The following is a 25186-nucleotide window of genomic DNA, read 5'->3' on the forward strand; positions in this document are numbered from 1 at the left end:
AATGTTCATATGTTTTGCCACCAAGGCAATCAATTTAGAGCTTATCACTGATTTAACATCAAAGGCTCTTATAGCAACATTAAAACATTTCTTCTCAAGAAGAGGAAAATGTTCATGTATATTACTCAAATTTGTTACCCAAAAATGATAATTACTCTTGTTATGATAACTATAAATCTGATATATATCTTAAGAGACTTTTTCAATTTATGTAATATTTCTCTAATTGTTATTTTTGTAATACGCTTTGTATTAACTTCATAAATTTTTATTTAATATGTTCATATGTCACTATATTTTGAAATTTTCAAAATTTCAACGCGGGAGGCTGTTACGTAATGTATATCATAGCGCCAACACTAATAACTAGGTGCGCCCTCTAGCGGGGTATATGTATCAATAGCATCTCTGTATCCGCTCGAGCTCCAGCAACTAGCGAAGTGTAAAACTTTTGCCCAATGCAAACTGTGCATTGATAATAAATTCTTATTTTAAACTACAGTCCACTATTTCATAATCAAACCTCCGTAACAAGTATTATTAGTATTCTATTAGTCTCATAAGTTGATACCATAAGTAGTTTTAGAGAATTCCGAGAACTTTTATATGGCAGTCGCCTACCATCTGGTAGACCACGTCTGTGTAGGTCATTCTGTTTCTGAGATCGTAAATAAACATGCATATTAAACATTCATTCTATAACATGACTGCTTTCACAAAAGACCAAAACTACCTGGATCTCGGAATGACACTCTCAGAGAAGATTTACTTAAGGTTCCAAATAGTAATGTTTGTTTAAAACATATAGATCCAATCAAAATTTAATAGACAAACAAGATTATGCTCTTCCCCAACGGTTTCTATGCCTTCGCTTGTCACTGGCAACTACTCTCTTCAAAGCGAATAGTTGCCAATGGCATGGTTAGAGCTTTTACCGCCCGTCTTGATATACAAATAAGTAACTACAAAAGTGTCAGATTGACGTGTAAGGAAATACATTTAAACTCTATATTTCTTTTTGAAGAAAAATTTTAATTGCAACATTTTAAAATTATGTTATGATTTTGTATTTTTAGCCCAAAGCAGAATTATCCCAGAAGGGCTATTAGTCTCGAAACTACATTTTTCGTCGAATCACAATAAATGGCTGTGTGTGCGAGATTGTCTGCCGGAAATTCTAAAGATTTACTGTTTTTAAATATTTTTAGGCCAAAACGGCGTTAGCTTAAATGCTCTCGAAACGAAAAAAAAAAAAAACTCCCGTTTGTCGTAATATTTATTTATTTTACTTTCAACCCTTTTCTTTTCTTTTTAGCCTAAAACGAACTATTAGTCTTGGAATGGGATTTTGCGTTGGTTCACTATAAACGTTGAATGAATCACATTTCAAATTGTTGCCATCAAATATTATTGAACGGTATTATTTTGAAAGAAATTAAATAGCGAAGAATGTATGTACGTATGTATACATTCTTCGTTGTACATACATACGTACATGCGTTCATGTCGAATGCATGTACGTATGTATGTTCCTCGCATTGCCCCCCCCCGCAAAAAAGTGACAAAATGGCGGTATCTAGAGCCATCCAAGTTTTAAGAACGTAGTCCTGTGCACCTAGAAGCGCGAAACTTGAATTTCGGATTTGTTTTATCATTTATTTCATATTTTGTAAAATTAATGAGTTTTTGATTAACAATATTAGCAACTCTATTCGAAATAAAACTTTTATATCTCCAGCGCACGAGACTTTTGTCACTCGGGAAATTTCAATTTTAATTAACAAACTAGGCTCTAGACAGCTAAAACGGCACGATTTTTAAAAAAGCCTCAACTGAGAAAGCCTGAAATGGAACATAACCATATTAACCGCGATGATCCTAATCTTGGTGGATATCCTGTATAAAAACTTTAAAAATGAAGCTTTTAGTCAGTTTTGCTACAGCATTGCTAGTACTAACATGAGGCATTATGTAAATCAGTTACGCAACTCGTTAAAAATCATCCTCTCTTTCTGGCTGTATTAGGTTCTGTAAGTTGCGTCTCATTAGTGATGTCAGGAGTTGCTTCTGAGAACCTGCTTCTAAAGCTTGTCTAAATAATATAGTTTTGATGAATAGATAGCTGATTTGAAATAAACACGCAGCGTTAATATAACTCTTTGGAGTAAGATAATGCGAAGTGTGATGGATCAGTTGATCTCAGGCGTAATCATGCCCTTGTCTGGGAACAAATATTTCGTAAACCAACATGCATTTGAAGTTCAATTCAAACGGGTCCACTTTTAGATTAGGCACCCTCTATAACGGACATGCGACATCACTAACTGAGAAAAATCGCAGAGGAAGAAAAAGGCAGCAAAAATGTTGGTATTCTCTCAACAGATGACCTATCTTGAAAATGCGTTTGTAAAATTTAAGAGTATGAATCACATGAAAGGCCCACCTGACAATAATTCACGAGTCGAATTTTATTGATCCAGCACTCAGATGATAGCATGTCTACAGGGTCATTTTAAGCAAATAAATAAACGAAATATAAAGGGTATTGCACACTGGGATCTATCTGAGCTAACGGAGACATCTGACATAGCCGATGCAGCTCCAAAACCAGTTTTTACTCATAGCGGAGCGAGCTGAAAAATCTGAACTACACGTATAGCGGAGCTAGTCGACACATGGGATTCACTCCACTACGCAGATAAACCCCAGTGTGAATGGCTCTTAGGAGCAACACCCGCGATGTGCCCCGTCTCTTTGCTGAACTGTGGTGGCGATCTGTCAACAATGGGGACAAATTTCTGGCAATGCTGAGATATATCAGGGCATGCTTATGTGAAAGAAAAATAGGAGTGGTCGTTTTATATCTTTTTGTAGAAGTAAAATGCCGACTACTGACACATGTGACATAGGACTGCATAAGCCAAATAGGTTCACTTGAATTACTTTTTTTATTGTATTTAAAGTACAAAGACGAATGTCGAGGGGACACAACAGTGTATTCTTCTGATAACGTTATACAATTGAATATAATAATCTGATAATGTAATAAAAAGAAGTACCTATAATTTCTTTGTATTTATATACACTGCCCTCACCAAAAAAATGGGGCAGTTCTACATCTTCCGTTCTACTTGGGCGATTGACGAAATTCAAACTGCGTTTTTCTTACCTCGAAAGCGTGACTTAGGATATGTATTGGATTTATATATAGCATTGTTCTAATATAGGTATTTTGACACAAAATCGGACTTTTACTGAAATGACATGCCAATTTTTTTCCATATTTGGATGCTAAGACTCCAATTATGCCAAAAAGGCAAGTTTTGAAAAAGCGTAGTTTTTAAAAAATTAGTTCTCAAAGGTTTAGCTCCTCAATGCTATTTGAATTTGGTATATATTTGTTAATATCGCATTTTCTTTATTAAACTTATTTCCTTCTTCCTTTCACATTTCGAAATTTAGGTTCATTCCAAATAAAATTCTCCACTTTTTTGTGATTTACTTTTAAAATTTGTATTTTTAAATAATTTTTATAAATTTTTCGAAAACATTTTGGATTATAACCTTTAAAACTTTTACCATCATCTTAAAGAAGATGTATTTCTAAGCATACCTGCCAAAAATTAGAGTTTTTTATTCAAAATTTCCTAAGATATACGTGAATTTACATATTGGAGCGTTTTGAAATTTGGCATATTTGTTATAAGCGATAATAACGCCAAATATAGTTTACACACTTTGTTAAAATTATTTGAAAGTATGACAACGACTTTTTTCCCGCTTGTGCACAATGAAAAAAGGAAAGGAAAATAAGGTTGCTATAAATTAAGAAGTTCGCCAAGTGAATTATTCTTGGCACAAACTGAAACAAAAATGTGCCAAGATACATTTTTAAATGTCTCCATAAATTTCTCACCAAAAATTAACAAAATTTAATTTCTAGGTATAATTTAAGACTCAGAATCGAAATCTGGAAAAAAAATTGGTATGTTATTTTAGAAAAGGTCAGATTTAGTGTCAAAATGCTTGTATTAGAACAATACTATATATAAATCCAATATATACCCTAAGTCGCGCAATTTGAATTTCGTCAATAGGCCCAGTAGAACGGGAGATAAGTGTGAATGCTCCCCCGCAGTGTATTATTTCTTTTCATATGCTTTATCACAATGCTGTTATCAGTTTCTTTGGTATTGATCAAGATTCATGCGTTGCAAATTATCAAATAAAGGATAAATCATCTGTTGCGAGAATATCCAAAATTAAAGATTAGAATTAAGATTAGTAGAGTTTAACGCAGTTGAGATAACTAATAAGAAAATTTAACCCAACAGTTATAACGTTGTCTTAAGTTTTAGCAGAAAGAAGGTCCAATGAAAAGATTAAAGATCAGCAATGATTAATAGTAGAACATCTGCAACCCTGCATGGTGCATCTACACTTTATGGTATTGCTAAATGTCTACATAAACATGAATTACGTTTTACACACATCTTTTCTTGTTTCCAGTTGGAAATACGAGTACGAAATATGATTTTTAATACCATCGCCTAGCGACAGTGAAATGAAATTAGAGACGGCGAACGAAGTTTATGATAGTGGCAACAAATTCACAAAAGCAAGTGGCGATGTAGAAAATCGTATAGCCTCTGAAGTGAGTGCTGTTATCCCAAAAGGACCTTCAAGTGAAACTGACTCTATTGGACCATCAAAAAGTACAGGCAGAATGTCATAAGTAGAAACATGAAATGAAACTGCTGCAGGAGGAGTTCCAGGACCATCCGTACAAAATAAGGCATAAAAAAAAAAAAAAAAAGTACGAGATAGATTATGGTACGAATATTACGAGAAGATGAAATGTGTTAGTCTCCTTCCATAATATTTGTCGTATGTTTTCAATCTTCCAAGTAGACCTTTTCTTGGAAGAGCAGGTTTACTTGGGGAGATCCTAGTCAAGGATTAGTGATAGAAATCAGTAGTGGTAATTGGATTAGTGATCCCTATTAGTGATAAAATTTAACTAAATGATAGATTCGTTTTCATGTTTTTAATTCCTACTATACGAATCGTAGTAGTGAGAGATGAGTTATCAGTGAATTAATGTTGTTGCTGAATAGCAATAAGAGATAAATAATTTATTAAGCACAGTAAAACAAGAAACCTTTTTTGAATATTTTTCCTTGTCTGTGGCATACACGTCGGTATACATCATTGATCCGTTCCACATCTTTGGACGTATAACAAACGATTTTTTTCAGTAAGAAATAAAAGGAAAATAATTAATCTCTTCTTATAACACTGTTTAATACTAAATACATACTGCCATAATACTGTTTCATACTAAAATGCAAATGCATGGGTAAAACATATACTGTACATAAATGAAGCACTGCACATGATCTCTGAAATGTTTTTCTACTATCCAGATTACACATGCGAACTTCATACTTTTCAAGAATCTCTTTTAACCTTATAAGGTTAATATCTTCCGCCTTCCTAGCGCACCTTCGTGTTGTAGTGGTCAGCACACTCAGCGCATAATTGAGAGGTCCGCAGTTCGATTCCCGGAGAATGTGGTTGCGAATTTTTCATCTCTCTTGCTTTTTCACTTATCCTGTTTCCAAAAAATACCTAATGTCTCTACAACCTTCATGATGATCCTAACTATTTTCTTCGTTGCTTGACTCTTCTCATTAACTTTTCTAACCCTCTGAATGAATTTTAAAAACATTTACGCTAAAAAACAGAAAATCATTTGAAAACTCAGAGTTATAGCGCTGGTTGTTCTCTGAATAGTAGCAATAGACTCGTATTAGTCTTAGCATTGTCTGTGAAGAAGTGAACAAATGTAGTACGCGCAGTCGTCACTCATCGAACACGAATCGTATTTCAAAAAAAAAAAATTTTGCTTGGATGTGTACCAAGTTGGACGTATCTGAAAGCGGACGTATATACAGAGGCATCACTGCAATTTTTTGCGCTCTAAAATAATAAATTTAATGTGGATACCACATGACTTGCTTTTACGGCCAATTAAATCATACACATTTTTTGTTGCACTTCATTTAAACTTATTTTCTCGAATTTATCTCACTTAATGAACCAATCCCTCGAGACAAGCTGAAAATGGCATCAAAAACTGCGAATCTCGAAAACTCGGTCCATTTTTGTTCAACGGGTTTTCCAAACTTCTTATAATTTTATTTTTCCATAATATAAAACTAAAACTTTCCTAAATACAAGTATAGGAACTACGTTAAAAGTTAGAATCCGTTTTTTGTCGAAAATTAATCTTTTTTTTTTTTTTTTTTTTTTTTAAGTTTGGCATTGCCAAAACACGAATATTTTCATCATTTAAAAACTTCTATAATTGGAAATATATCAACGGTTGCAAAAATAAAGGCCAGGTAAGGGGGTAGATATGTTTTGGAAAACAGAGGTCTTTATATTCTGTCCGTATATACAGACGTCACACAAAAAATAGTCAAAGTGGATATGAAAATGGTCAAAATAGATATTTCCGTGGAAATATGATACCAGACATTTTTTTCTAGATTACAATACTTACTTTACTTCATAGAAGGCCCTAAAAACGCATACAATTCAGAGTTTTAATTAATCATCTTCAGCCGTCGGTTTTCGTTTTAATAGCAAAATATCGAAGCGATGTAACTTTTAATTAATACGTGTTAAATAACATAAAAAAAAAGAATTTTCCATAAACTTTGCTCTGTCACACTCCTAAAAATGCTAAACCACGAGTTTTACTAACAAAAGAGGAATGATAACAAGCTGATTTGTTATCATTCTTTTTCCTAAAATTGCCAAAATTCATACAAGTGGGCAAAAAAACTATTTCTCAAATGTCACAAGCTATAAGCACGTGTGGAGGAGAAAAGAAGCAGAAATAAATCGATAGCAAATCCATAAAACGCAATAAAAATAGTCAAAGTCATCATATGAAGGACATAGTCATTTATGATTTAACACGAAAACTGCATTGCGAAATCGGTTAATGGAGTTCCTGTCGAAAGAGCTACCCAGGGTCCGCACATAGTATTTTAATCTGACAAAAACATTCATAATGTAGTCTTTTCCGTAATAATAAGAACTATCAACAAAATAATCAAACCAAATACTAAAATGCGTAAATAAGCGCAAAGACAATGTAACTCAACGTTTTACAGAACTGCGTACTTTAGTGTCATAGCACAGATGCGATGCGATGAAATATGAGTCGTACTTTCCTTTCCGTTTCAGACATCATAAATTTAGGATGTTCGTGAAAAAATTCTAGGATTGTTTGACATTTAAGTTGTGCAATTCGTGTACGCATTGTAATTTTATTTACAGAGTGCGCTCGAGAGAAACCGTCGTAAAAGTGAACTTTTCTTATATTTGCGTGTTCTTTAAAAACGTTCTTCATATTTAAGGTAATAGGGATTGTATTTGTAAATATAAACATAAAAATTTATAAAACAAGATTTTACTTAAAACGTAGTCTTTAAAAAACTAAAGGTAGAAAAATAATTTATAATATAGCTTCACAAGAACAACAGATTAAATAATTCATTTCCCACAATTCAAACAAAATTTTAATTACTGTTACAAATTTTTTATAGATTGAAATAATTTTATTGAATTTATATGTATACTATATAGTATCACTTGTGTAGTGTAACAGAGCCTGACTAAGGCAGGGGCATATGGAGCAGTTGCGCAGGGCCCCCATATCAGAGGGGGGCCCCCAAATTGAATATAAAGTTTATTATTGTTACGAAATGTACCGACAAGGTAAGATGGCCTCCCCGCAAAGCAGTTTTAGGGTTGCCATAAAATGGCAAAGGAAAGCAGTGTTGCCACATTTGGCGACAAAATTGGCAATATACCATGGACAGATGAAGAACCTTCTGGAACGAATTCTTACCGTTTTAGCCCAGAATGTTCTCGAACATAAGCCGAAAGCTATATAAACCCTGCTGGTCCGCAGTCAGTTAGTGTGTGTGCTTTACCGAGAGGGCGAGTCAGTGTGTGTGCTTCGCCTAGCGAGCTGATAGAGTGTGTGTGTGCCTCGTCTACAGTGCGAGTTAGTATCAAGTTGGTGTCTCGTCTAGCGAGTCAATCCCTGCGGAGTCGATCGAGTTGACAGCCGGGCAGCGAGTGCCGAGTGGGTCGTCGAGTGCACCGAAGGAGTCTCTTAGTGTATCGCGGTTAGTGCATCGTCGAGAGAGCGTGTTGAGCTCCGGGAACGACTGAACCGAAGAGTCGGGAGCTGTGCTCGTGTGTCGTCGAGTGCATCGCGAGTTGTAGCGTGGAGAGTCTCGAGAGTACGTGGAGTTCCGAGAACGACCAAGCAGAGTCGGGAGCTGTACTCCGGAAAACAGAGTCGGATGCTTTGCAGGGAGCTGTCTCCACCATGATAGCCTGATAACCTGAAGGCTGTGTCGCTGATTGTTCCAGCGTGTTTATAGGAGATCCTTCGACGACTGTAAAAAGTGTTATTGGAGCTGTCCTGATTAATATTGGCTAAATAAAGTGTGTTTCGATACTTCATCAAGTAGTATCATCGTTATTCACTCCAAATCTACGAATCCCGTATGAACTTGTGTCAGAAGAGAAAAACGTAACATTATTATAAAAATTTAAATGCCTCTATAAAATTCGGTTCTTCTTTACTGAAGCAGTGAAGCAGAGGGAGGCCCCCAAAGAAGTCTTTGCCCCGAGCCCCAATTAGGCTAAGTCGGGCAGTGAATGTAACATGAAACTCCTCGACGAAGCGAAGCTCCGAAGGAAAAATAAGATTACATTATATCATTTAACTTTGAGCCAAATTTGGCAAAAATGGCCGAAAGTCGCCAAGCATGGCGACCATTTGGCTTCATTTTGCTCTGGTCCCTTATAACTGTAATCGGTACTATAACTGAATAACTGTAACCGCATATAACTTTAACCGTAAAAGCCTTCTTGTAATTTCGAGAAATGGAATGCACTGGAAATTTCTCGGCGGCTGGGGGAAAGCTATATAAAACTGGAGGCAGCATCTGCACCTTCCAGCTCTCCAACGTGGGACTCTGATTAGCGCCCATGGAGGCATTATTTTCTGAGTCGGACCACACCAAGCAAAATACTCAATAATCTTGGCTAAATGTGGTAGCTGGAGTGACAGTTTTCAGTTCAGAATTAACTTCGGAGTATTGAGAGATCTCCGTGTGGGCTTAGCTCTTCAGCTACGCTGTGTTATATTAAACGTTCTTAGTAGCTTGAAGTGGTAATTACTGTCTGTCTACGAGAAAAACAGCTCACGCCACATTGTCTGGCGGATGGCAATCGCTATAGCAACAGGTCTACTATATTACAAATAGGGCCGAACCAAGGGTTGCTTTATTGTTATTTTGTTTTTGGCGACTGTTGGCTGAGGGAAAAGAATTTATCTTTCGTTTTCAAGACACCCATACGGAAAATGGGTCAAGGCTCGTTTCTACAGTAACAGACAGCTGCAGACTAGCTGGTGAGAGCTTTCCTTGTGAGAGACAGACTGTACTGATTGTGTTTTGTCATTGAGAACAGCTGTACGAAAATTCCCTTCACTGTATTCATCTGGAATCCATCAACACTGTTTGTATGCAAAAGTTGAGCTTGATACCTGATACTGAATATACATGTCATGTAAATATACCGATACTGATATCTGAATAATTTAAAAAACGATGACAAGCATTCTACCTTAGTGACAAACACCAAGTTAAAACTAAATAAAAGCTTATGCTAAATACATTGATACCACCACTAAATAAAAGCTTATAAAAATAAAATCTTTCGCTAATTTGCTTTAATAATGCTGCACAAACTATGAGATTTTTCAAAGGAAGGAACCGTAATAAATGAGTGCGTCTTCACCGGCATTCGAAACACGGATCATGCAGCCGTGCAGCCCAGGGTATTTGATGTACAGGAAATTCTTTACATTCAAGTGTTTCTTGAAATTGGTTTTTATATCTATGGCTATATATGTAAAAATAACATAGCATTACATTTTCCTCCCTGAATGTTTGAAGTTCGCGCTCTTCTCTCTCATATCTGCTTGTAGTTGAGTGTAGGCAGACAGCTGAATATTTCAGTCTGAGGTGTATTTGAACTCTATAACTGACATAGCTTCGTTTATGTAGCTTGCATCCAGAGAAGAAAGAACGATATAATTTTATGAAATTTAATAATGAGGAGTAAAAAATAAAATTTTATAAAATAGGCTTTCTTTAAAACTCATCAAATAATTGATGAGCTAAAAGGAGAAAAATAATCTTTCGCATAGCATTATGGGGACAAAAAATTAAATCACTCTCTTTACAGAATTCACCTATAATTTTACATCACGAATAATAAAAACGTGGGGCGCCCTTGATAAATTTATAGTATTTTATACTTTTGACAATTCCATTAATAGATTTCGTTATTCAGTATCCCACGTTTTTATTATTCCTGACATAAAACGGTAGATAAATTTTGTAAAGGCAATTATTGAATCTGTATTTAAATATTATGATAAATTCCATTCTACTTTATTTAAAATGCACATAAATACACTGGTTATCATAAATTAAGGAAAACTCACGATTACTGAAAACGTTACATGTAGAATTTTATGAAACTTACCCACAATATCTAACAAACACATAGTAAGGTATCAAACAACATAAAAAGAAATTACCAGACAATTATGGTAGTATAGAAATTAGCACATGTATAAAATGAACAAATCGAAGATGTCAGTTTGCTATAGTAAAAGTACCTTCAATATGGAATATAATCGCCTCTAGAAGCAATACAGCACATTTAACGATGTGTGATGCTTTCAATTATGCGATCTGTCAGTTCCATAGGAAGCGAGAGCCATTGCTCTTGCAAAGCAGTTGCAAGCGCGGCAAGGATCTAAGGGGGGCGGATTGAGAGCAGCTAGACGTCTCCCTAAAGCATCCCAAACGTTATCGATCGGATTCAAGTCCAGGGATCGAGCTGGCCACTCCCTGCGCATAATTGTTTCCTGTTGAAGATAATCATATACGATGCGAGCCCTGTGTGGTCTTGCATTGTCGTCCTGTAACAGGAAAGCATCACCTATTGCCCCGGCATATGGGCGCACATAAGCATCAAGGATGTCATCTCTATAAACATGAGCATTCACGGTTCTCCTTGGAAAAACATGTAGGTCTGTGCGTGCACCCAAAGAGATGCCACCCCAAACACAGACACTACCTTTTCCGTATGCATCTCTTTCACGGATGTTTGACGGTTGATAACGAGTTCCAGGTTCTCTCCATATCAAATAACGCCTACTATCGCGTCCTGGACTAAACCTGGACTCATCCGTAAAGAGAATAGCCCTCCATTGCTCAGGCGTCCAGTGAACATGTTGTCGTGTCCACTGCAAACGGTCCCTCCTATGGCGTGACTTGAGCAGCACGCAAATGGTTGTTCGCCTCGCATACAGACCACCTTTTTGAAGCCTTCTACGCACAGTTGACGTTGACACCAACCTTCCGGTGGCTGCAGCAAGAGAGGATCTAAGAAGAGTCGGAGTAGCAGTTCTATTCCTGAGTGCACATAATGTCAAATATCGGTCATCGGCGCTGGTCGTAGCAGTTGGCCATCCTTGGCGGAACCTCCTAGGTGTCGAATCTGTGATTTGAAATTGCCTCCAAAGTCTATGAATCACAGTAGGACTCACATTTAGCCATCTGACCACTTCTGTTTGACTTTGTCCTGCCTCTAGTCTCCCAATAGCTTTCTGTCGTAGTTCTGCAAGCAAATGATGTCTGGAGATCATTGTTACGAATTGGCTATCTCAGATTTCTGATGTCATTATCACAGTGAAATATGTGGGCTTGCTCTCACACATGGACTTTTATGCTGCTCGCAGATGACGTATTCCGAGTGCAGCGCCACTAATTTGCATATTGGAGTTTTATTCGGCTACTCTTACTTGGCAGCATATTCAAATTTTACACGGTTTGGCTTATTTTTGAGTGAGTTATCTCTTTTTTGTGATTTTTCCTTAATTTATGATAACCAGTGTATTTGTTATTGTGATTAAAATAAAACAGAAGTTTGTATTTCCTCTGCATAGTGTTCAATTTTTTTGTACTTTTGCTGCACATTTACTCGTACTATAATTCTAATACATTTTGTTGCATGAATTTTAAGTACAGAGAGCTCTCTCTAAGGCCATCACCCATAGTTGCAAATAATTTTGGTCCTGTGTTAAAGAAAGCGTTCTTACAGAGGAGATATTCAGACGTGGTACAGTGAATCTTTTGAACGAACACAATTTTCCTAAAATGGTAGCTACCCCCCCCCCCCAAAAAAAAAAGAAAAAAAAAAAAAAAGGGAAAAGAAACCTGAAAGGTTTCAAATTTTAAATTACGCCTAAAGTTGCTTTTTTTAACATTCTTTATTTATTAAATATCATGTTCTTCGCACTTAAATCATAAAATTCAGTTCAAGACCATTATCGCAAAATAATTTTAAAATGAGCATATCTTTAAAATTTCCGATACATAGTCTCGCGCGCTAGAGATAAAAATATTTTTTTCTGTACAACGTTGCCATAGCTCGCTTTGAAATCCTTTAGTTTGTTAATCAAAAACTTGTTAAAGTGTTACAAAATATGAATTCGGTACTAAAACAAATTCCAAATTTGAAATTTGGGCTTCCAGATACCCATATTTGCAGGAGGATTACGTCATTCAAATTTGGATGGCTCTAGGTACCGTTGTTTTATCACAATGCGAGAAACATACATACATTCATGCAGATTTTTCATTATTTAATTTCTTCAAATATAATGCAGGACTCTAACATTTGGTGGTAACAATTTAAAAAGTGAAACGGACATTTATAGTGATTCAACGCAAAATCGCAAAACGAAAACAATAGTCCTTCAGGGACAAAGTCCCCTTGGACTAAAAAAAGCTTTTCTGAGAACATAATTCAATTTTGGCACTGAAAGTGGCATCTCCGCAGAAGCTCAAAAGTTCCAGGAAGCTTGGCTGGTCGGTTTAGAAGAGAGTTCATTACATTTATATATGCTCCGAGGAAGAGATATAACTTATTTCTGCCTCTTCTTAGCGCGCCTTCGTGAGCGTATTCCAGAGGTCTGTGATTCGATTCCCGGCGAAAGCGTTGCTCATTTTTCAGTCTCGTGCTTCCAAAAAATTCCTGATATCTCTACAGTAGCACCCGAACTAAAAGGGTGGTGGATGATGATTCTCCACACCCAGGATTTGGCGATAGGGTCCCCTAAAAACTCCAGTCGCCCTTTAAAAGGGGGAGTATATAAGGTATTTCTCCCGCTTTCTTAGTGTACCTTCGTGGTGTGGTAGTCTGCACGCTGGGCGCGTATTCCAGAGGTCCGTGGTTCAATTTCAGGCGAAGGCGTTGCTCATTTTTCATCACTCCTGCTCCCAAAATACCTAATGTCCCTACAGAGATATTTCTTTTGTAGCGATAAATGGGGAAGAGTCCATGTCCAGATATGAATTGATTTAAACAGAGGTTACTGAGACTTCCTTCCACGTTTATTATATTAATTAGTTCATGTGTTCTCCTGCCTTGAGGAATAAAGTTCCATACGTTCTGCCAAATATGATTTATTTTCTTGTGCGCTTCTTTTTTTTTTTTTTTTTTTTTTTTTTTAGGTATGATTAAGTCCATATCTGTCTATGGTACTATATTATGTTTTATTTCGTATTGTGTTCCCACTGCTGGCTTTCAGATCATTGAGTTTGTTTATCAAAAAGTTTTACAAAATATGAAATAAATAAATTACATAACAAATTCAAACTTCAGAAAATTAGGGCTTCGTGGTGCACACATTCAGGTGGAGGACTAAGTTATTCAAAATTTGTCCTTTAATTATTTCACAATGCGAGAAACATACATAAATACATGCGCAGATTCTTCGTATAGCTGTTTTTCTAAAAATTATACAGGACCACAATTAATGTTTGATGGCAACAATTAGAAAAGTGATACGCTCTTTATAGTGACCCGACGCAAAACCCCCATTTCTAGACCCCTTTGGGCCAATAGCTGCTTTGGGTTAAAAAAAATCATTTCCCTTTCAAATAAATTGTATAATATCTATGTTTACCAATACTCTTATCTGAAAATGTTATTTTCAAGTGAACGAACGGCACTTGAAACAGAGATGCGTTGCAGGTAAAATAGAATTCATGACTTTTTTCAACATTTGCTACGCGGTGTATATGTACACTTCATATAACTTTATCTAAATACATATAGATAACTTCGCACGTTAAGTTCACAAAAAAAGGACGTTTCTTGTTAAAGCCTTCAAAGAAATTTCATTCAAAAGCAAACAAATGTACACCTTTAAACTGCTTCTTATCTTAACACCAAAGCCCAAACTGTCAAGTCTATAGTAGTTACAATCATAACAATGCGTCCGTTCGTATCGTAAAATTCGATAAGCTCCGTCTGCGTCGCATGAAGGTTTTTGGACATTTTTTTCTTTATTTTCTTTTATTGATCTTCACACATGAATGGCAACAATTTATTAATGCAGAAAGCAGCGCCCTCTGGGTACAAAAAAGAAACAAAGAAGTTTCAGGTATAGTAGAATCTCTCTTACCGAGACCTCACCGATTCCAGATAACAGATTTTTCCGGATAATTAAACATATATTTCTAAAATTTACTCATTTATGTTCTGTGATGTCATCTGTATAAAATGCAGCATGCGAAGTCCGTTCATTGCATTTTTCGAGCTGTCGACCATTATGAAATAAATAAAATAAGAAAAATCTTAGGAATAATTTAAAATTAAAACACATATACATGATTTTATATTTCAGGAAAAGAAAATTTAAAAACATTTTTAAATTGCACATTTTCTCCATCTTTTGAAATTAATTTATTTATCTTATCTATAGGTCTGAGCATTCATGGTTCCACGTGGAAAGACATGGTGGTCTCTGCGTCCACCCAGAGAGATACCACCCCAAACACAGACACTGCCTCCTCCGTATGCATCTCTTTCACGGATGTTTTGATGGATAAAAACGGGTTCCAGGTTTTCTCCAAATCAAATAACACTACTATCGCTTTGAAGGCTAAATCTGAAGTCATCCGTAAAGAGACCAGCCCTCCACTAATAAGCTGTCCATTCAAGATGTTAACGTGCCCAAATGTTCCCTTCTGACACGTGACGTGAGCGGCATGCAAATGGCTGTCGTTTGGCGTACAGACCTCCTTCGTGAAGCCTTTTACACATGGTTGACGTTGACATGAACCTTCCAGTGCCTGCAGCAAGGGAGGATCTGAATTGAGTCAGAGTTTAGATTCTATTCCTTCGTGCGCATAACAACAAATATTAGCCATCAGCGCTCGTCGTAGCGGTCCGCTGTACTTGGCTGAACCTACTGGATGCCGAATCTGTGGTCAGAAATTGTTGCCATAGTCTGGACTCACATTTAGCCGTTTGGCTACTTCTGTCTGACTTTGTCCTGCCTTTAGTCTCCCAATAGTTCTCCATCGCAGTTCTTCGGGTAAATGATGTCTGGATGTCACTATGATAAATTGGTTATCCTAGATTTCTTATCTCAATATCACAGCGAAAGGCTTGCTCTGAAACATGCAATTTTATGCTCCTCGCAGATGACGTATTTCGACTGCAGCGTCACTAATACGCATACTGCAGTTTTACTCAGCAATTCTTATTTGACAACATATTCAAATTTTATATGGATTGGCTTGTTTTTGAACGAGTTATCGCTATTTTTTATTTTTCTGGAATTTTTGGAAACTAGTGTAAATGTAATTGAATTCTGTATTTATTTGTTTGGTAGTTTGATATTCTATTGTCCAAAATCAACGTAACGCACCTTATCGGTATTATAACTGAGCTACAATTGCTTTCTTCGATTAAATGAGCAGTAATTTCTTCTGTTAAATCAAGTTCTAACAGCTCTTCAATTTGTTTATCGGTTTTGGTTTTTAAAGTTTCAGGAATTCGGTAAATATGCCGTTTTGTTATTTTTAATTTTATTTTGCGACAACCCACTTTTGCAATTTTTACTTTACCTGTAAATGACGATTCGTGCTTTCTTATGAGTTGTCGAATTTGCTGCTGTTGATCACTCGTCAAATGTTCAAGATGCAATTTCTGGAGAACAAAACATTTTATACCTTGAGGTGAAGCTTACGGAGTTGGACAAAATTCTCTTTCGTTTTCGAAGAAAAAACTGCCCCGACATTTACTCTAGAGATCTATTTTCTGACTTTATTCACGTACATATCTTATTTTCCCATCACTGAGTTTGACTTTATATGAATGAGGTGGACAGTATTTTATGAACTCTCTTGGACTAGTCCATCTTGCATAGAGTTTATTGGATGAGTCAGGAATGAGCAAATAAACTTTATCTCCTACTTTAAATTCTGTAGGAACAGCTCGGCCATTAAAGTAATTCTAATAAGCTGTCTGTTTCTAAGATGCTATCAAGGATAGTTGATGAGCTGCTTGTTCTACGTTTATGTACAATCCCTGTAAATAACCAATCACTGATTGCTTCATATTTAAAGGTATCGGTACTTCACGAGCTGTAGATATTTATCCCAATTAGATGGATTACATGATGCAAAGCATTTTTCAGAACTCTATTGTATCTCTATAAAAGATCATTACAAGCTGGATATCCTGAAACTGAAAATTTAGGATAATATTCAAGACGCTTCATACATTCTTGTGTCAGTTGAGAAATAAAATTGGTCCCTTGATCACTTGCTATAATTTTCAGAATACCAGTTCTTGTAGATATTTCCAACAGAGCATGTAGCTTTTGCTATTAATGGAATGGCTTCTGGCCAACTTGAATGTTGATCCACTACACATAAAACATAGTTATGTTTCCTACCCGGAGGAGTCTAGTTTAAAGTCTCCAGTTAGTTTTCTTTGTTATTTTTTGCTGCTCTATAGGACCTGTAATTTTGATTTTAAGAACTTCGAATGGTAGGGTATTTGGAATTCTACCATCGATTTTTTCAGTACTTCTTAACTAAAATGGTTCCGGAATTGGCAGTATTCTGTAATATCTTTAGCCATAGTGGACGAGCAAAAATTTTATCTGATTTTTTCTTTTGTCTTCTTTATTCCCATGTGAGCCCTGAAAAGCGATTCATGTTCTCATATTAAAACTAATTGATATACCAAATCTCGCATTGCCTTATCCTTATGAAAAATTAGATTTCCATAAAATTTCCTTTTCCCTGTTTTAAATCAATTTTTACTTCTTCTAAAGTAGGACAAGATATATGCTCCTGTCGGAATTTCAATACGTCATTATGATGAACATTTTTGAACATCCGTATTGGAGTTGTTACTGAATGCGCGTTTACATGTGCATCTTCCCTGTTTTGCATTCTGGTTTCTCCATATAAGGGAGTACTATTTTTTTCAAGAGCATTTGGCTCCACGTAATCTAAACATTGCTTCCAGTTTCGTTTCCCCCGTCCAATTCTTTCCCCCATCAAACACATCCGTCGCGCAAGAGTTTAAAGGTCTGTACGGGCAATAAATAATCTACGTTCAAGCGTTCGCTCACTGTCGCCAAAATGTCTACCAGGCAACCTAATAAATCGGAATCATCCTTCAACGACACAAATAACCTTATTAATTTTTCTCTTCCATTTCTTCTTCGAATGCAGATATATAAACTGATTTTTCTTTTTTTCACACAAAAAAATTTTTCACTTAACGTTACTTACAATATTTACACAATTTTTCAACAGAACACACATTTCACATTACAAACAGTTTAAATTTTTTAATTCACAATGCCACTTAACTTTATTTTACTTCAAACACTTACATCTATTGATTGACTCAGCTACTTAACTCTCTAAATAATTGATAATTACATACCTTTAGGATTTTTAATTTTTTCTAGATTTATTTTTATATATTTTAATATTAGTGTTTGCAAAAAATTTTTAATATAACAAAGATAGCAGCTTAACACTCAACTTTACCTACATAAGCGCCATCTATATAATTAATTTGAAGAACACACTTACTTCTCTTTAAAAACACTTTTGCAGACCCCAACACTCATATAATAGGTAAGTTAGAATTAAAACTTACTATTTACTTGCTTTAAGTTTTTTTTTTAAATTTTTTATGTAGTATTTAAGTATTTTCTAAATATGAAATTATATTTTTTAAGTATACAGGGTGATTATAATTAAAGTTTAAGTTTCAAAACGCTATAAAAAAAGAACCACTCATGGAAATGACGTCAAATTTGAAAGGAATGTTATTGAACAAGGCGGAAAGCGTATGGCAGAAGAAAAAATTTAGTTTCAAAAGTTAGCAACAGATGGCACTGCAAGCGGAAGAAGACGTAAATTAAAATTTTAGTTAAATTTCAGTGTTATAAAGCCGCCAGGTACTAGGCTGTTCCTCATTTCGCGTCTCAGACGTTCGCCATGGGTGTTTCACTGCAGGATCGCGTCTGCTGGTAAAGCTGTATTACAAGAATGATGATTGTGCAAGAGTAGCTCTGCAAAAATTCAGGACACTGAAGGGTATAAAAGAAGGCGTTGGTCCAATGAGTGTCGTAGGTCTAAAGAAAATGATGCAAAAATTCGAAACGACAGGTTCGTTTGATGTGCGAAACATCCTGCAATGCTATCCGTACAAAATTGGCCATGTGCAGGAGTTGCTTCCGTCTGACTTGACAGCTAGGGAGACTTTTGCGTTAGAATTCCTGGCTCGCATGGAAGTGGATAATGAATGGCCGTGGAAAATTGTGTGGACAGATGAAGCCCATTTCCATCTGATAGGATACGTGAATACCCAGAATTGTCGAATATGGGCAACAGAAAATCCACTGGCAACGCACCCCGTACCACTTCATCCTGAAAAGGTCACGGTATGGTGTGGCTTTACGGCATCATTCATCCAACAACCATATTTTTTCGAGCAGACGGGTGCTTCCGGTCCTGTTATCGCAACCGTCACTGGTCAGAGGTATGCATCGATTTTGCGCAACCACGTGATTCCAGCTCTGCAACAGCGTAGACGTGTGGATGAAATCATTTTATGCAAGATGGCGCTCCTCCGCACATTGCACATCCCGTGAAGCAGCTGCTGAGGCGCCATTTCGGAAATGCTCGAATTATCAGCCGTCATTTCCCTACAGCCTGGCCGTCCCGATCGCCTGATCTTACTCCGTGTGATTTCTGGCTGAGGGGATATCTGAAGGATGTTGTGTTCCGTGCTCCAACTGCAAATTTAGCGGAATTAAAGGCACGCATTTCGCAACACATTCCGAACTGCTTTGATGAATGGTTCTTATGCGGTATGTCGCCGCAAAACTCTTGAAACCGATTTGTCCCTTTCGATGTGATATGTACAGTCATGCAAATAAAATTATTCAACAATTCTAATTTGTCAATGCGTTTTAATGTGTAACTTCCACCTTAACCCGTTGTTTTACGAATCATTTCTCGTTTCTCGTCGTGATTCTCCCGCTTACAGCGCCATCTGTTGCTAACTTTTGAAACTAAATTTTTTCTTCTGCCATACGCTTTCCGCCTTCTTCAATAACATTCCTTTCAAATTTCACATCATTTCCATCAGTGGTTCTTTTTTTATAGCGTTTTGAAACTTAAACTTTAATTATAATCACCCTGTATATTAGTTTTTTCAAAATTGTAAATTAGTTCTTTTTGTTTCTTATTGGTTTTTATGGATTATGTCTAGTTCTTTTTTAGTTTCTTTTTATTAATATGCATATTCGTGTCGGGGAGGTTCTGTAGACAAGGGTTTCTAAAATACATTGGTTTCTAGATTATTTTTTATTTTTTATAAATTTTTTTTAATTTAATTTTTTTAAAAGTTTAATTTAATACTTAACTTTAGTTGCTTGTTTCTCAAAAGACTTCATTAGTATTTTCTTTAATTCATAAATGCTAATTTCTAAGGGTACCACTTTATTGGTATTTCTTTTTGGACATTCTTCACTTTTTACTTTTGGTTTTGACTTTTACCCTTGCCTGCATGAATGACGAAACACGAATTGAATGATTGGAGAGTTAGGTTTGGAGGCAACTTCCCCTTGATAAGTCTGTCTCCTGCCTACTCAACAGTCATTCATTTATGCATTTTTAAAAAAATTGTTTGGATTAATTTTAATTTGCTAAATTAGTGAATTTATTTTCATGGATTGGTTTTGCACTTGATTTGCTTATGCTTCTGAATTTAAATGATATTGTAGATTAGTTCGAGAATTAAATCTTTTATATGTTTGCACATTTTTAAAATTTTTTTAAAATTATTTTGGCTTTTTTTTTTTTTTTTTTTTAATTTGCTTTTTTCTTTTATACGTATTTGTTGAAATTTAAATTTCATTCCTTGCAGCAATGGCGCAAAGAATATTTAATTAAATTTGTATTTAAATTAAATTTATTTAATTAAATTAAATTTATTCTTATGAAACAATAAGCTGATTTTTCTGTTATCTTGAGAGCTTTGCGACAAAATTACTTTTTATCAAGTTCTTTATTTTCAACTAGCATTTTCACATATTGCACAGACTTGTTTCTTGTCGATATATTTATTCTGGATTAATGTGAGTCACAACAGCGCCATTTTTCTGTAATTTGCTGTTTTCGGAATTAGTTTTATTTCGATTTTCGAGTTTAAATTTTTTCCGAGAGTTTTAAACTATAGGTTGGACAGATCCACAAATATAACAATCTTTTTAACTATTTTAGTTTTGGACAAATCCTCCTGTTTTCGCATTGGGAACGTACACAACGGGTACTTTTGCTTTCAATATTCGGCGTTTTCTGAGAATAGTTATCAGTCTCATTTAATGATTTTGTTTGCAAGCGGAGAACATGTCACAGTCCTTTCCGATTTCCGAAGGTCCCAATTAACTATCCCCTGGTTATGTTTAACCTTTCGAAACATATCTAAAGAAGCTTGAGCAATTGGCTGATATCCTTTACGCTATTTTGCTTAACATTTCCTAATTTTTGACATTATGTTCACTACCATAAATCAAAGCGTTTATTGCATTTTCACCCAAACGATTTATCAAAATTTCGGCTTTGTATTCTTCTGGGACATTTTTAATCTTAAAATTTCGTTCTAATGAAAAGAAGTAATTTGTACACGATTCAGGATGATACGGAACGGATATCGTTAAGATTTTATACTTTTAATTAAATTTCCTAGTGATGCGTTACCCGAAAGCTTAGAATTAGACGAAGCTCTAAGTCTTGCAGTTTCTACACTCATGTCCATAAATTAAGGATAATGCAAAATCAGGCAAAGGAAGAGTTAGAAGCAAAACAAATTTGACTTATTTGTAAAGCTTATTTATTAAACAAAAGTTGAAGAGCAAAAAAAGATGCTATATGTTTGATATTATTAAAAAAATTAGCGATTTTTTCTCCCTCGAGCAAATTACAAAAAAGACCTACTTAGAAAAAACCAATATTACATGGTTGCTATGATTGTTAATACATTGTATCTCTCCCGGACGATGCAATACAGTCCGTACAACATCTAGGCATGCTGAGTATCAAATTATCGATCTGATCTTGGGGAATATTACACCGCTCAAAAAGCAATGCTCTCCGAAGTTCCGGTAGACATGTAGGAAAAGGTTGACGGGCTGCAACTCGTCGGCCAAAGATATCCCCACACGTGCTCTACTGGATTCAAGTCCGGTGAGAATGCTGGCCAGTCCATACGGGTGATATCCTCCGATTGAAGGCATTCGCTTACGATGTTTGCACGGTGAGGACGGGCGTTGTCATCCATAAACACAGATTGTGCGCCCATGGCGCCCCGAAACAAACATACATGTTGTTCCAGAATGACGTCCCGATAGATTTGGCTTGGCATGGATCCAATTTAAACATGCAGGTCAGTTCTGGAACCCAGAATAATTCCACCCCAAACGAGCACTCCTGCACCACCGTAACGGTGTCGTTCAATGATGTTTTCTTGGTGGTAACGGGTACCTGGAGCTCTCCATATGAAAGTCCGGCGAGAATCAGACTGCAAGCCAAACCTGGACTCGTTGGAAAACATTACACAAGCCCACTGTTGCGGTGTCCACAATGCATGCTCTCTACTCCAGGCTAACCGCAGGCGACAATGAGTTGCAGTAAGTGGAACGCATCTGACAGGTCTACGAGCATATAGACCAATCTGCCCTAAGCGTCTGTACACGATGTGCCTTGAAATTGTCGTACCAGTGGCTGAAGAGAGCTGACGAGACAGGTCTGAGGCTGTGCTCCGCCTGTTTCTTTTGGCAGTAACTGCCAAATACCGGTCCTCATTCGGCGTTGTAACTCTGGGGCGACCTGTGCTGTAACGTATACTCACACTACCATCATCTTGGAATCGTTGCCAAAGCCTGGAGATGACACTCTGGGCAATTCCAAGTTCGTCTGATATTAACAGTTGTTTACGCCCACATTTCAGACGGCCGATAATTCTACCACGTAAAAAATCATCCAAATGCGTCCTTTGTGTCATAACTATTCGGTTATTGCACTGAAATGCTTATAAAGCGCCTGCGAACAATTTTACTTCTTTGCCTGTATTCCTTATATATCACTCTCTTACACTCTCGTCATTGTGACGTACCATCGATGTCATCTGGTTACTTCCTGAAATTTGCATATGATTCTTGAAGATGTGTGTAGTGATTTTACTGGTGATATATTTATTTTAGAGTTCGATTTCCGCGTGACTCCGAATTATCCTTAATTTGTGGAAATGAGTGTAGTTCGTGTTCTTTCTCTAATTTAAACGTTTTTAGCTCTAACTGTTGAGCTGGATTTTCTATCTTCGATTATTAACATAAACATCGATTTAACGAATTCAGGATCAGTTCTATTATCATTACTGATAACAATTTTATCCTTTAGTTCCGCGAGTTTAAGACTTTCGTCAGCATTCTGACCTAGTTTAGCAACAAATCTTGTTTTCTGAGATCTGTTTGCGAACATTTTGTGACTTTATTATGTTTTCGTAATATAGCACAAATTACTTCAAACTATTACAGTAATTTCTAATTTATCTCATTATACCGTTATCGTAGCTATAATTTACAGGCAGAATTACTTGATAAATATACTGTAGTCCACAGTTGGCAGTCTTTATTCATGTTAGGCTATATGAAACATTTTGTTGTCAACTTTATTGTGGATCTTATTCCAGAATGAGCTAAGTTATGAACTGATCAAAATATTTTCTGCAGGTATGTATGGACAATTATAATTTGTAAAAATATCACAGTAGATTTTCTTGTCGTTGTCCAGCATACGGATTTGTAAAATTTTTTGTTTGAGTTGCTTCTCAGTATCTCCAGATCTTCATATAGACCCTTTGAGCCGGGTAGCGAAAACGCGCGCTTATCGCTGAGGCCGGCAGTGTGTTACGCGAGCGTCTCTCCTGGGCCTGGGGCTTTTTTGCTACTAAGCCTAAATCCATGAAATTTCCGAAGTATCAACGCATTGTTTAATAATGCTCTTTAGAGTATTTAAACGGCTTATGCTTTATAAATATTTTTATATATATACTTTAATTACCTTATTTCTTGTTTAAATGCATATTTTACACATTTAATTTTAATTACTCACCATTTTATGAATTTTAACATTATACATCTGAAAACTAAATATATTACTTAAAATTCTCTTTTCGTATGAAAAATTTGAAAACAGGGATCTACACACAGTCCTACGTTACATTCCTTGCACTCGTAATAACTCATTTGCCGTTTTGGAGGATTTTTCCGGGAATGTGAACAAACGAAGCATCGTCGTCTCATTTTCTTATCAGTCTCTTCTGAACAAAGTTTTGGAAAATGTCTTTCAGTTAATCTTTCAGAATCAATATCAGAATATCAGAATTTCAGAATCAATATCTGAAATATTTTGCATCATTTCTGCTATTTCATGCTCTGTTACACATTTTCGACGCTTCGATATTGCAACAGTAAAAACAAAGAATTCACGTCTAACAAGATCTAATTATTTTCTAAAAACTGAACTGCAAACCGAAATACCCAACGCTTTAGAGCAAATAAAACTTCTCTACTTACAGTAAACAACTACCACGTGCGAATTAAATGCGATTTAAAGAGACGTCATAAATCAAGCCATTCGGAAATATTTATTTCCCCGTTTGTTTATATAATCAAAAACACGTGTATGTGAGTCATGCTTCTCTCATTTCGAGTAGAAGGTCTAATTTACATTTATCTGAAACCATATGGACATACAGTGTCATCTTGTGGCAGAAATTATAGTTTGAAAAACGTTCCAAAGTACTGGCACAAATACGTGACAGTCGGTAGAGAACGGAACAATCCTCTGGCACGCCTGCGTGTCGGCCGGTAGGTAAGTGTGTTCGTTGCTGGCACGTATACGTGACAGTCGGCGCGAAGGGGATAGAGTCTGCTGTAGTTTGCAAGTCTATTGCAGATGATACAGAAATGGTGTCTATGCGGTAGAGTGTGTCAACAACGGTATTTTGATCCCATATTGGATTAATTGGATATCAGTTTTAAAAACTGACTGATGTATTACAATTGTCTAGCTTGCCGCGAAGAGGCTTATTCCTGATCTCGTTGGAAAGCAAATGTTATTGGTTTTTGATCAGTGTATGTTGTAAAACATCGGCCCTCTAAGACGTATTTGAAATGTTCACAGGCACTATATTTTCGTTGTGTTGGTTCCAAAGTTGGGGAAAAGAAACTCAAGCGTTGTTTTTCATTGTTCACAATCTGATGGGAAACAGCTCCAATGGCAGTGTCGGAGGCATCAAATGTCAAAAAATACAAGGTGTGACACACACGAAAAAAAAAACTAGACTGGTTCAATAAATCATTGTACTTACAGAATCAGTCCTCCGTGCCATTATCACCTTCAAAGTAGTCCCCTTCAGCATTCACATACTCCTGCATTCGGTGCTGACATTGCTGGTAACAGTTCTGGAACGAGGTTTTTGAAAGGCCCTTCAGGAGATTCTCTGTTTTTGCCTGAACCTCTTCAACTGTGGCCTTTTTTTCGTAATTGTTTCATGAAGTACTTCAATGTAGTAGTGTTGTTTAAGAGTCTCACCACTAGGAACCCACTCAATC

This window comes from Stegodyphus dumicola, chromosome 1, assembly GCF_044657685.1.
Source record: "Stegodyphus dumicola isolate Sdum_Otavi_A_Nest chromosome 1, ASM4465768v1".
NCBI lineage: Eukaryota > Metazoa > Arthropoda > Arachnida > Araneae > Eresidae > Stegodyphus > Stegodyphus dumicola.